Below are 10927 nucleotides of genomic sequence, written 5' to 3' on the forward strand. Positions count from 1 at the left end.
GACCCTAACCCCACCAACCAGTTTACTCCTCTGGACAAGGACCATCAAACTGTGAGCATAGCTAGGAGAGTATTCAACTGTCTATGGAGGGGGGGAGAGAGGGGTGTTTGAGGCATCTTGACTGTCTATGGAGGGGGAGAGAGGGGCGTTTGAGGCATCTTGACTGTCTATGGAGGTGGAGAGAGGAGCGTTTGAGCCATCTTGACCAATGTCATTTGCTCCTAGCTGCAGGAATTTTTTTTTATATTACTTATACTTTCCTAAAGAGAGGAACATACGATAATGTAAGCAACCCCCTTAAGTGCTCCCCTTAATGGCACATTGTCTTCCCCCTCTACTCTGCAAACACACACACACGCACACACACACACACTTTTCTGGCTCAAGTGTTACTCTCCACTCTCCACCAGAGAGTTGTATTTTGTAGTAAAACACTATGCCAACTCTCAAGAGGTCAGCAAGTTGACTTTTGGCATCTGAAGCCTTCTGCATGACTGTCATTCCAGCCTCACAGATCATTTGTTGATCCAAGTCATCAGCACTGCAGTCAGGCAAGCTGCTTCTGCACCCCTGGGCTGGTCAGACAGCCTGCTTCTGCACCACTGTGCTGGTCAGGCTGCCTGCTCCTGCACCACGGGGCTGGGATCCAACCAAGGAAGTTTTGCATAAAGTGATACTTAATGGGCTGGTTTCAAGTCAGGAAAAAAAAGCATAATTTTATTTCAGTAAAACTCACTACAAGTCCACTTAATTTAAAGCAACTAATTATTTAATTAAATGATATATATGTAAAGTAGCTTTCATAGGTTCATACGTACTTACTAAGCTATTGACTCCTTGAGTATCTCATAGCCTCGCCATGCATTTTCCTGAAGTCCTACAAATATATATTGCTTTTTTGCCTGTATATATTTTTTATATGGGTCCTATGAGATTGATTTGTCTGTGCTTAATCGCATGTCAGATAATCAATCCTGTTTCATCTCATCTAACCTAGCTGTACACTAACAGCAGGCAGTGCAAATCTTACACCCCCCCCACCCCGAGACCCATGTTAAAGTCTGTCTCCATGCCTGAGGATTGTTTAGCAGAATTGTTCTCAGAGACTGTTGGATTATTAGTTTGTTTTTCACTAAACATATTTTGTAATATATTTGATCAATATTAATACTATGATTGCTGGGTTAGCATCAGTTTAAAGATGGTTTGTTCCTTTTTTATTTTCCCTGGATGCAAAATAATTGAAATGGTAGAACTATAATAATGAAATATTTTGTAACAGATCACAAACAATGAATGTTTTTAACACTGGTTATTCACAAGATCATTTACAAATAAGAAATGTTCTATTTAAATTGTATTTGTAAAACTAACTGCAGATTGCATTGAAAAGCCTTTATGGGCAAACCCATGGTCTACAGTGGTCATTCCACATATTAAAGTGTTGGCGATACTGTATTTTTTGATACTGGTCATTTGGCATTTGCCACTGAGAGACAGAGAAAGTGAGAGAAAGATAGATTAGCTATAGATGTGTGTATGGATTAGATACAGATATATAGATATGTAATATAAATGCATAGATATTTACAGATATGAAAAGAGAGAGACAGAAAAGAAACATATGGAGTATAGCTGACGTCCTGGGTTGATTTGATGTGGCCTGAGACCCCTAAGGGCCTGCTGGAACATAAAAGATCACTTCCAACAAAGGTTGAGACAGAGCACAGATAGAATTAGAGGAAGCTAAGATAGCTGTAGGAAGGGGGGAGATTTAAAAATCTTCCACTTGGGAAGAAGAGAGGGTCATTTCCTTATGTGGAAAGGAAGGAGAATATTTTGTGTAATAGATTTTCCTTACGACTGAGAGCTGTTAAATTTTAGCCTAGAACTCAAGAGTACTAGTTCCTGGGGAACCAATCAAATATGAAACTGACTGAATTATGTATATGAAATATTAGTGACCCTAATACACACCAGGGCATCAGGGATCTTCCCCTAATCTGTCCAGTAGATGCCATGGGTTCTTTTACATCTACTTGAGCTATCACCAACTCCAGTAGATGGGACCTTGGTTTAATCTCTTCTCCAGAGGATGACACACTTAGGAGTTCAGCACCCGCTTATGATGCATTGAAGTGGCAGCAATCCATCTACCTGATGTGGTAAAATAACCCACAAGCGCATCCCATATGCTACTAAGAATACAAGTCAATAACTACTGAATGTGTATACTATCCGTTTCAACCTCTAAAATAAGCACCTAGAAGTTGAAAACTCTCTTTGAAGCCAGTAAAAAGTGGCAAAGAACAGAAATTCTGTTTTCCAAAATTATTCAGGTACCTTATTACCCTATAACCCATTTTAAGAAAAGACAATGTGAAAAGAGTTCCCTGAAGTCGAAACTCCAAATAGCTTACAGTTTTGTTTAGTTATAGTTTGTATCCACTGCCATACAGGAAGAAAGTAATTTTTTTTTAAATTTTGGATACAACTCAAGAATCATTTTATATCTTATGCCCACACAAGCAAGTCCCTACGTCACTCAGGGAGTTATTCATTACTTGGGTACAGCTGCCACTTCATACTGGAAGATAGAGAGAGCTACTGAAGCTCTATTTATGTATTTTCAGGAAACCAAATGGCAGCAATGAACTTTATAACAGCATATACAGGAAATAAATCAAACCTTTCTTTAAGAATAATTCAAAATATGAAAGCACTTCAACTGAATAGTTCTTAAGGTATGCACAGGGCATTAGGCCTGAAGGAAAAGTATAAATCTCTGATGGAACCCCAGTGTCTACCTGCAGGAGCTTCTAATCCAGTCTGGGTGCACGCACCAACAGGAATATATCATAGTAAGGCCAATTCCTTCCTACAGAAGGTAAATGCAAATTATGATACAGAAGCATTTCTCTTAACATTTAAATGAATTGCTGAGTTTGAGGGCTGGACCGTACCTCTCAATTTCTTAAAGCAAAACATCTGGACAAAGCCTAAAATAATGGGGGTCAAAGGCCCACAAAGAGCAGCAAATTTTAAATATTTTTCTTATAAACGTTACTAGAATAACAGGATTTGTGTTAGCATGCATTTTCTGAAGGATATGAAGTCTGATACTGAAATGTCTGCTATTATTTAATGACTGCAGTCCTCTATGATTTAACAGAAAACCACAGACTTCATGAGGAACAGACCAAAAATCTGAGTCAAAAATCTGGATATTCTGTGAAAGTCTGGACTTTTGAGAGGTACGGACTGACCTAAAACTTAATGGGCTAGGCTTGTCACTCTTTTCTCTAACTGGAGACAATAGAAGGTTTATTATGAGTTAGAATTCAACAATGCTAATAACTATGACAAATTACAGGTGGAAGTACTTCCTCATAGCACCGTTTCATCTGCCACAAGTGAACAATTTTTCTATGCATGGGTCTACAATTTAGAGAAGACGTGTCATGTACAGATTTTTGACCTTATTCATTTAGTATATAAGAGGTTTCAACTGGAGGTCAGCAGCACCATAAAGGTAGCAGAGATGACCATCCTTGATAAGTTGTAGATATCCCTTTCTGAGTATTACAAGACTGTGTGTGCCATAAGGAAACTTCACCTCTGTGCATCAGCTTGAACTAGTGAAAGATGTACAGTAATCACATAGCCACTGACTGGACAGCTAGTCCTGCACAGGAGCTGACTTCTTCACCAAGAAGTATTGTAAGGCTAAGGCTGCAGCTGAGGTAACAGCTGGGGGTTCAATATCTCCTTGAGGCAGCAAAAAAGAAGATCAGATAAAGGTTGGAAATTAATATAAAAGGGAACAAGTAAAACATTTCATGTGCAAAAAAATACAGGATTGTCTGAAAACTGTCATTTAGACAGTGAATCTATGCAGTGTAATATTTGTAGTATTGTTTTTCATTTATAGGAATGACTATATTTGCAGACAGAACAAGTTGTATTTCTGAGTTATACAATTAAATTGATAAAGTGCAATGTAAGGGTGGGGAGAACACTTGTACATGCATTCTTAGATTCAGGAAACATCTTGGCACTGGTGAGTGAAGAATTGGTACATTCCCAAAAAGAAGAACTAGTATATGTGTGCACGCAAAGAAAGTATCCTTGACCTTTGGCAAAAATGAAACTGCATACTGTCCCTTGGAAGTTAACAAGTGCCTTCTAGGTGTTGTTCCTGATATAGTCCATTGTGTGATTTTAGGTGAAGACTTTCTTCACCTTCTAGAATTATGGAAAAAAGTGACATTTCTATTGGTAGACAGGCAGTGGGAAGTCAGGAAGTTATATATGTGAGACAGGATAAATATCATTTCAGGGATCAGGGGAATATACATTTCAGTGAATATGGATCAGTTTGAACACTGTGGTGCTGTAACTGTCTTAGATGAAGAAGCATCACTTCTCATCCACTTTACACTCAGACACTTTAGATACGTATGAAGGAGAACATCCACCTACCTTTCCCATAGACATATCTGAAGAAGGTCTGATGAACTTAGACATTAACTAACCTAACTTTAAAAAAAGCACAGGTCAGAAGATTCTACACTCAGAAAATATAGAATGAATACTCCTTGTTAATAAGGTGGTCAATGATCTGACCCATACAACTTAGAATCTATATTTTGAATTTTCTTGTTTTACCAGTATTGGGGAGTCAGAAAAGGGGCATCAAAACAAGACAGGTGTTTGTACCATGATCGTTTGGGCAGCTTGTGCCAAAGCTAGGAGGACATTCTGGTATTTCAAAAATTGGGGAGAGAGAGTGTTGGCTACATATTGTTGGCTAGGTGGTTTCACAGCAATTGGAGATATTTCTGCCTGTCCTATCAGAGAAGAGTTCCAGACCATGACTTTGGAGTCCTGTTATACCACTACCCATTATTGTAGCATATTGTGAGCATTTATGGACTATACCACACATTTCCCAGGGTCTATTCCTATATAGAGAGTAGCTACTAAGGTCAGTGCAAATTTCCTAAAAATTATGTTTTGCAGGGTAGGAATTTCAAAATGGATTCTAACTGACCAAGGGACACATTTTTGTATCAAAAGTATGTTTGGCTTTACTGGCCAGAATGTAACCATAAAGGCTCAAAAAGTAAAATAAGTCATGAATATTAAGAAGCCATGTAGATGAAACACTTGAGGGGTTATTTGCATATATCCCATAGGCCATATCCTATTTGCTTCCTTTCAAAAAGGTTTAAGGTATTACACAGTTGAGACTCTGGTTTGCCTGGGTCTTTTTTTGTTGTTGCCTATGTAGGTTTTCTGCGTGGCCTTTTTAACTATATTTTTCCAAGAAAACATTTTCCATTGTGTCTCTTATACTGATACTTTGAAATACTTCTTGGAAATAAATAAAAATATCTCTATAAATATATACCAAATGGACTATGCTATATCTTTAATATGTGAATTCCAGCATATTCTGTGACAAACTTGACAGGTCTGTGGTTTGAACTTTATCATATGGGTGACCTTCAATCAATATAATAGTATTATGTGCTTTTTGCTTGTGATTCATACTGCAAGTTAAACCTAATTAGGTTTTTTCCTTCATTTTTAAATTTTTATTGCTGAGAGGAGTTCATGACTGAAAAAGAGAAATACGTCTGAATTCACATAACTTTTAAAGTAAAATCAATCAAATTAACATTGTGTAGGTAGATAGGTATGATCGCACACATAAAGTGGAAAAATTAAGATTCATTTTCTAATATATAAAATATGATGAAACAAGACTGGAATTCATAATTATACTGCTACTTTCCTTTAAGTCTGCAATGCCTAATTTTACCCAGCATGCTAAGCAGCACAAAGTCATTCCTGAGTCTTTCTGCCTTTCCATTAGCTGAAATCCTCCAGCAACACTGTTTAGGCAACAACCCTTTAAAAGCTTTAAAGCCACACAAAAACAAATGGGAAAAGTCCTCCCCAGGAAGCTATATGATAACTTGGTGAAACAAGCATATGTTTGTATACATGTGTACATAGGTATGTATGTACATACAGATTACAGTCTGTGAACAAAGGCACCCTAAATGGTCTACACTGTTGGCAATTAAATGGTCATTGTGTCGATACAAGTACTTCTGTCTGTACGTCTGGGAATACCTTCTGCTGGATTCTTTGGAATCTCCAATGTCCTGCTGGGTATATTTTCTTGATTCTTCTTGAACCAAATCTGACACCATATTACAACCGTTCTCCTTGAACCAAATCTGACACCATACTACAACCGTTCTCCTTGAACCAAATCTGACACCATACTACAACCGTTCTCCTTGAACCAAATCTGACACCATACTACAACCGTTCTCCTTGAACCAAATCTGACACCATACTACAACCGTTCTCCTTGAAGCAAATCTGACACCATACTACAACCGTTCTCCTTGAACCAAATCTGACACCATACTACAACCGTTCTCCTTGAACCAAATCTGACACCATACTACAACCGTTCTCCTTGAACCAAATCTGACACCATACTACAACCGTTCTCCTTGAACCAAATCTGACACCATACTACAACCATTCTCCTTGAACCAAATCTGACACCATACTACAACCGTTCTCCTTGAACCAAATCTGACACCATACTACAACCGTTAGCAAGTGCAAAGCATTAAAACTCCAAGCTGCTAATGAGCTCCTTCCTTTTGCCCACTGTGTGACAGTGAACAAGTCACAACAGTGCTCCTGGGTCACCACTAGAAAGGATCTATGTCAATTCTTTGAATGCTTAAAATTTCGGATGTTACATGGTTGAGACCAAATGTTCGAAATTTCAAATGTTCGAAGATTGATTTTCAATGGCACCATGCAGTGCAGAATGGGAGAATTTCCCTTTTCTGCGCTGAAATGCAGTCTCGGAGTTGGTATATTTAAGTAGGGGGGTGTGGGGGGTGCAGGGGGGCTTGCCCCCCTGCTCACACTGTTAAGGTGTGTTTTTCTTTTTTTTTCTTTTTTTTTATTTGATATTTGAACATCCAAATGTTGAACATTTGGTTTCAACCATGTAACATTCAACATTTTGGATGTTCGAATATTTAACATAGTCCCCACTAGAAAGGGATACTTCTGTCCAGTGGGCTTACCTGGTAAACAAATGTATGAAAAAAAAAAGAAATGGAGCATTTGACAACACTCTTGTATGACTCTCAATGAAAACCTAGGCAAAATGATGACTAAACAAAGAAAAGAAAAAGACATAGTTGGTAATAATAAAAGCCAGTTTACTTCAAAAGTTTACAGTAATAAAGGCTGACTATTGGGTCTAGATATTGCTAGTGTCATTCCAAGTGAAAATAAAAAGATCTATAAGAAAAAACATTCCTTAATGCATGTGAGGTAATGGTCTTATATAGAGACAGTACAGACAGTTGCAGGTTGTGGAGCATGTGAAAAATGTTACAAATTATTTTAACATACAGTTGGATGTTGTGGGGTATGTTGCTGATACAAATTGTTTTAAATGACAGATTTTACCAATCAGTTTTGTTCAGTAATATTATAATACTATCTATTCGTTATTTAATACATTAATTGATCACATCATCTAGACACATTTTAGCTGTGAAGGTAACATCTGTTACCACTTACTTGTATTTTAATCTTATATAATGCCTATAATCTCGAATATAGTGTCTTCATATGGAAAATCCCAGCTGAGGTTGAAGTGGGTCTTTAGCGAATCCACTACCTCAGTGAAACTCTCATAGAAATAAATGCTGCAGGAATTAGCATTGAGCACAGCAGTTTAGATTCAAACAGCATGACAGCCAATGTACATGAAAATACAGAAATGGTTGGTGGGAGGCAGCTGCACCAAAAGGATGAAAAAGGCACCTAAAATGATCATGATAGATGAGTGAAAAGTAAGTGAATAAAGTAAGAAGAAAAACTATGGATAATACAAGCCATAGTAAAAGTTATTATATATCTGCATGCATGGTTAGTGAAACTCAGAGCCCAGCTGAACACGGGCATAGATAGCATGCAGGGAGTGCAAAGCAAGGCTATAAAAACACATCTTTTATAGTATAAAGCAAAGGAAGACAACAGCTAAAGGGACTTAATTTGTCTTCACTTATGGATAGGAGACAGAAAGAGGAGGCAACATGACAGAAACATTTAAATCCTTTATATTCCAGGACAGAGTAGTAGATTCAAGTGTCAGCATTCCTTTGAGTACCCAGATCAAATACTGTGAAAGACAAGTGTTAAGTCATTAATTCTGTAAAATGGAAAAACCAAATTCCTGGATTAATAGGATCAGCTGTTGATCAAATAAAGTGGAAAGGATATATGTGCTAAATGGTCTTTGCCTACTGCCAAAACCTTCTGTTTTATATTAACCACTGTTTTTCCTGTTTATGTCTCATACAGTGATACTGTACTTTATTTACCAGCTTTTTACATGATCATGTCAAGCCCACACAATTTGCATTACATTGCCTTAATAAAATGCAGTTCAGATAAAGCTATATAAACAAAATACTACACGTAGCATTACACTTTCTAAGTCTACATTCCTATTTCTGCTGTAAATTGTTTTTATGGCTAACCATTTATTTGTAGAATTATGTAAAGACTTCCAGATGGCAATTTACTTTTGTTAATAAATCTCAGTATGCTTTAATATTCTCTTAAAGTTAAAACTGATTAAGATATAGCAAGCAAAAGTTTTAGTTGTTTTTAACATTCTGTTCATAGGCGTACCATACATATAAGTTTACTTACCCTATGACTCTGTGAAAGTAATCTCTTTGCCTGCACTCCTTCAGTTAGTATGACTGCTTCTCGGTTCTGGACATTAAGGAATTACCTTGCTGCCTTTTTTATGTAATTCCTTTGTAGTCATATGGTATGTTCCATTCTTGTGGTGATGAGAAAAAGAAGCTGCTGAAAGTAAAGCATTACCAAACAAATTTATTTGTGGTTACTTCTGTTGCATATTGCTGCATAAACTAAAATGCACACTACTCCAGAAGGAAAACACAGTTCAGAACAGGCAATAACTGAAATATGCTGGAGTAGGGTTGTAAACTCATTTTACAAGCATAGCGAACGCAGTCAATGAACTTCATCTTAAAGTGCTAGTCTTTTTATAAAAACAACCACAATAATTCATCATGTCGTGTTTCTCCCATTCAGCCCTTTCAGTGGTTTGGTATAATTCAGGAGGACAATAGTTCTTTTAAATGTACTTACTTCATAACAAACCAAAGTTTATGAAACCAGTTCATCTGTCATTGTCAATATATGTACAGCACAATGAACAGTGATAATTTGGGCTAAATATTTGGAAATGCCCCTTAACCAGTTTCCACTCAACTGGCTTATACAGGCTGTGGCATCCACAGTTTGTCCTTTGAAACCCTAACCTATTAAAAGGCAGTGAAAGTTTCAAATTCCATAAAAGATAAAAGCGCAATAATTTACTTTCAAAGTGTTTGTGTGTTATCAGGAACCCTAGAGACTATTTTAGTATTAAAGTTCATTATTTAATGATTGCTTTGTGCTGACTTTAATAATAATTACTGTAAGTAGTAGTGACATTAATATTATTTTCAGAAACTTTCCTAAGTACTAGTTGTTTTAACCAGAATTTATTACAGAAAATAATACCATGTTAGTTACAACATTACAAACATCATACAAACATATACGTGCATTCTCTGCATGTAGACTGCACTATATTTTAGCACACAATATCCGTTCTATGTGATTTTATATGGCATGATAAACTGCCATATTCTGCAGCTTAAAGCTCACAAAAAACAACTACTCAAAATATCATTAAGAATTATAGAAAGTAAGATTTTCAAACAGATAAAGCATCAAAAGTAAAACGTCTTACTTTTATGTTGCATCTTTTTTCTTTGAGCTTCGATACCTGATACATAATAACATGTTTGCTTTCTCAGTGCAAGTTAAGGAAAACATGTCATCAAAGGATGAGTCAGTGTGAACTAAGTCTCTAAATATAAGAAGTCAAACCCACATGGTAAGTGCTTCTTGTTTTGTCCCTGAACTTTTTTCCTTCTGTTATGCCTTCTTGAAGTAATGTAAGCTTCTCTCTTCTGGACGTGAAACAATAAAGACACTGACTTTCTTTAAGTGACCGCTAAATGACTTGTAAATAAAAGCAATGCTATAAAAACAAGCCTCAAAATAAAATGAAAATAAACAGGTGCTGTTAGTTGTCAAAGTTTGTTTAATTCATTTCACCCCAGATAAGAAATACTGACTCTAAAACTGTTGGATAGAAAAATGCACTGAATAGATGGCTTCAAAAATGTAACTTAAAACAGTATAAGAGAAGTTAGGTTTCTTATAACACTCTTGTCTATATGAGCATGTGTGACCATATGAGCTATGTGATGATGCTTGGTGATTGTAAAATGATATTCTTATGTGAATTACAGGTGCCCCATGAATATTTGAACATAAGGGGTATGATTGCAACTACCAACAAAACAACTTGCAAACTGTTGTAAGTCTATACCGCATTTCTGCAAATGAAGTAAACCACAAAAGGACACTGCTTAAAACCTAATGTGCAGCAAGGTAAAGCCTAAACCTGACCTGAAACCATAAAAAAGGGTGCAGACAAAGAAGGAAGACAATCTAGGGGAGATGCAACAGGATAAGGAATATGTTAGTAAACAGTTGAGAAGCTGATGCAGAGACAGCATAACTAACATACAGAGATGACCACTGCCTGGTGTATACAGACAGCTTCAATAGACCCTACCCTGTCAGACCTAGTAATCGCTGCTAAGCATCACCATCATCATCATCAGCCCCCTCTTCCAATTTTTTATATGGAGTTAGGGTGTCATGTCAGTTGTCCCATCTCTCTCTATTCAGTACCACCATTATCCTACCT

The 10927-nt window shown here is 36.8% G+C and overlaps 1 protein-coding gene across 4 annotated transcripts in view; it reads right to left on the minus strand.

Moving 5' to 3' along the window:
* Nucleotides 1-10041, minus strand: part of LOC122815909 (hyaluronidase-4-like) — a 333609-nt gene extending 323568 nt beyond the window's left edge. The window contains exons 1-2 of one of the 4 annotated variants that reach the window (XM_044088764.1): nucleotides 9896-10041; nucleotides 8776-8937 (exon numbers count right to left, since the gene is read on the minus strand). The gene's annotated coding sequence lies outside the window, so the exon portion shown is untranslated. Of the gene's footprint in view, nucleotides 1-8775; nucleotides 8938-9246; nucleotides 9346-9895 lie in introns of those variants that run through there. The other 3 variants (XM_044088762.1, XM_044088761.1, XM_044088763.1) reach the window with 3 other exon arrangements.
* Between the last annotated feature and the right edge of the window lie 886 nt (nucleotides 10042-10927).

This window comes from Protopterus annectens, chromosome 11.part0, assembly GCF_019279795.1.
Source record: "Protopterus annectens isolate FY-2018-M chromosome 11.part0, PAN1.0, whole genome shotgun sequence".
Lineage (NCBI taxonomy): Eukaryota > Metazoa > Chordata > Ceratodontiformes > Protopteridae > Protopterus > Protopterus annectens.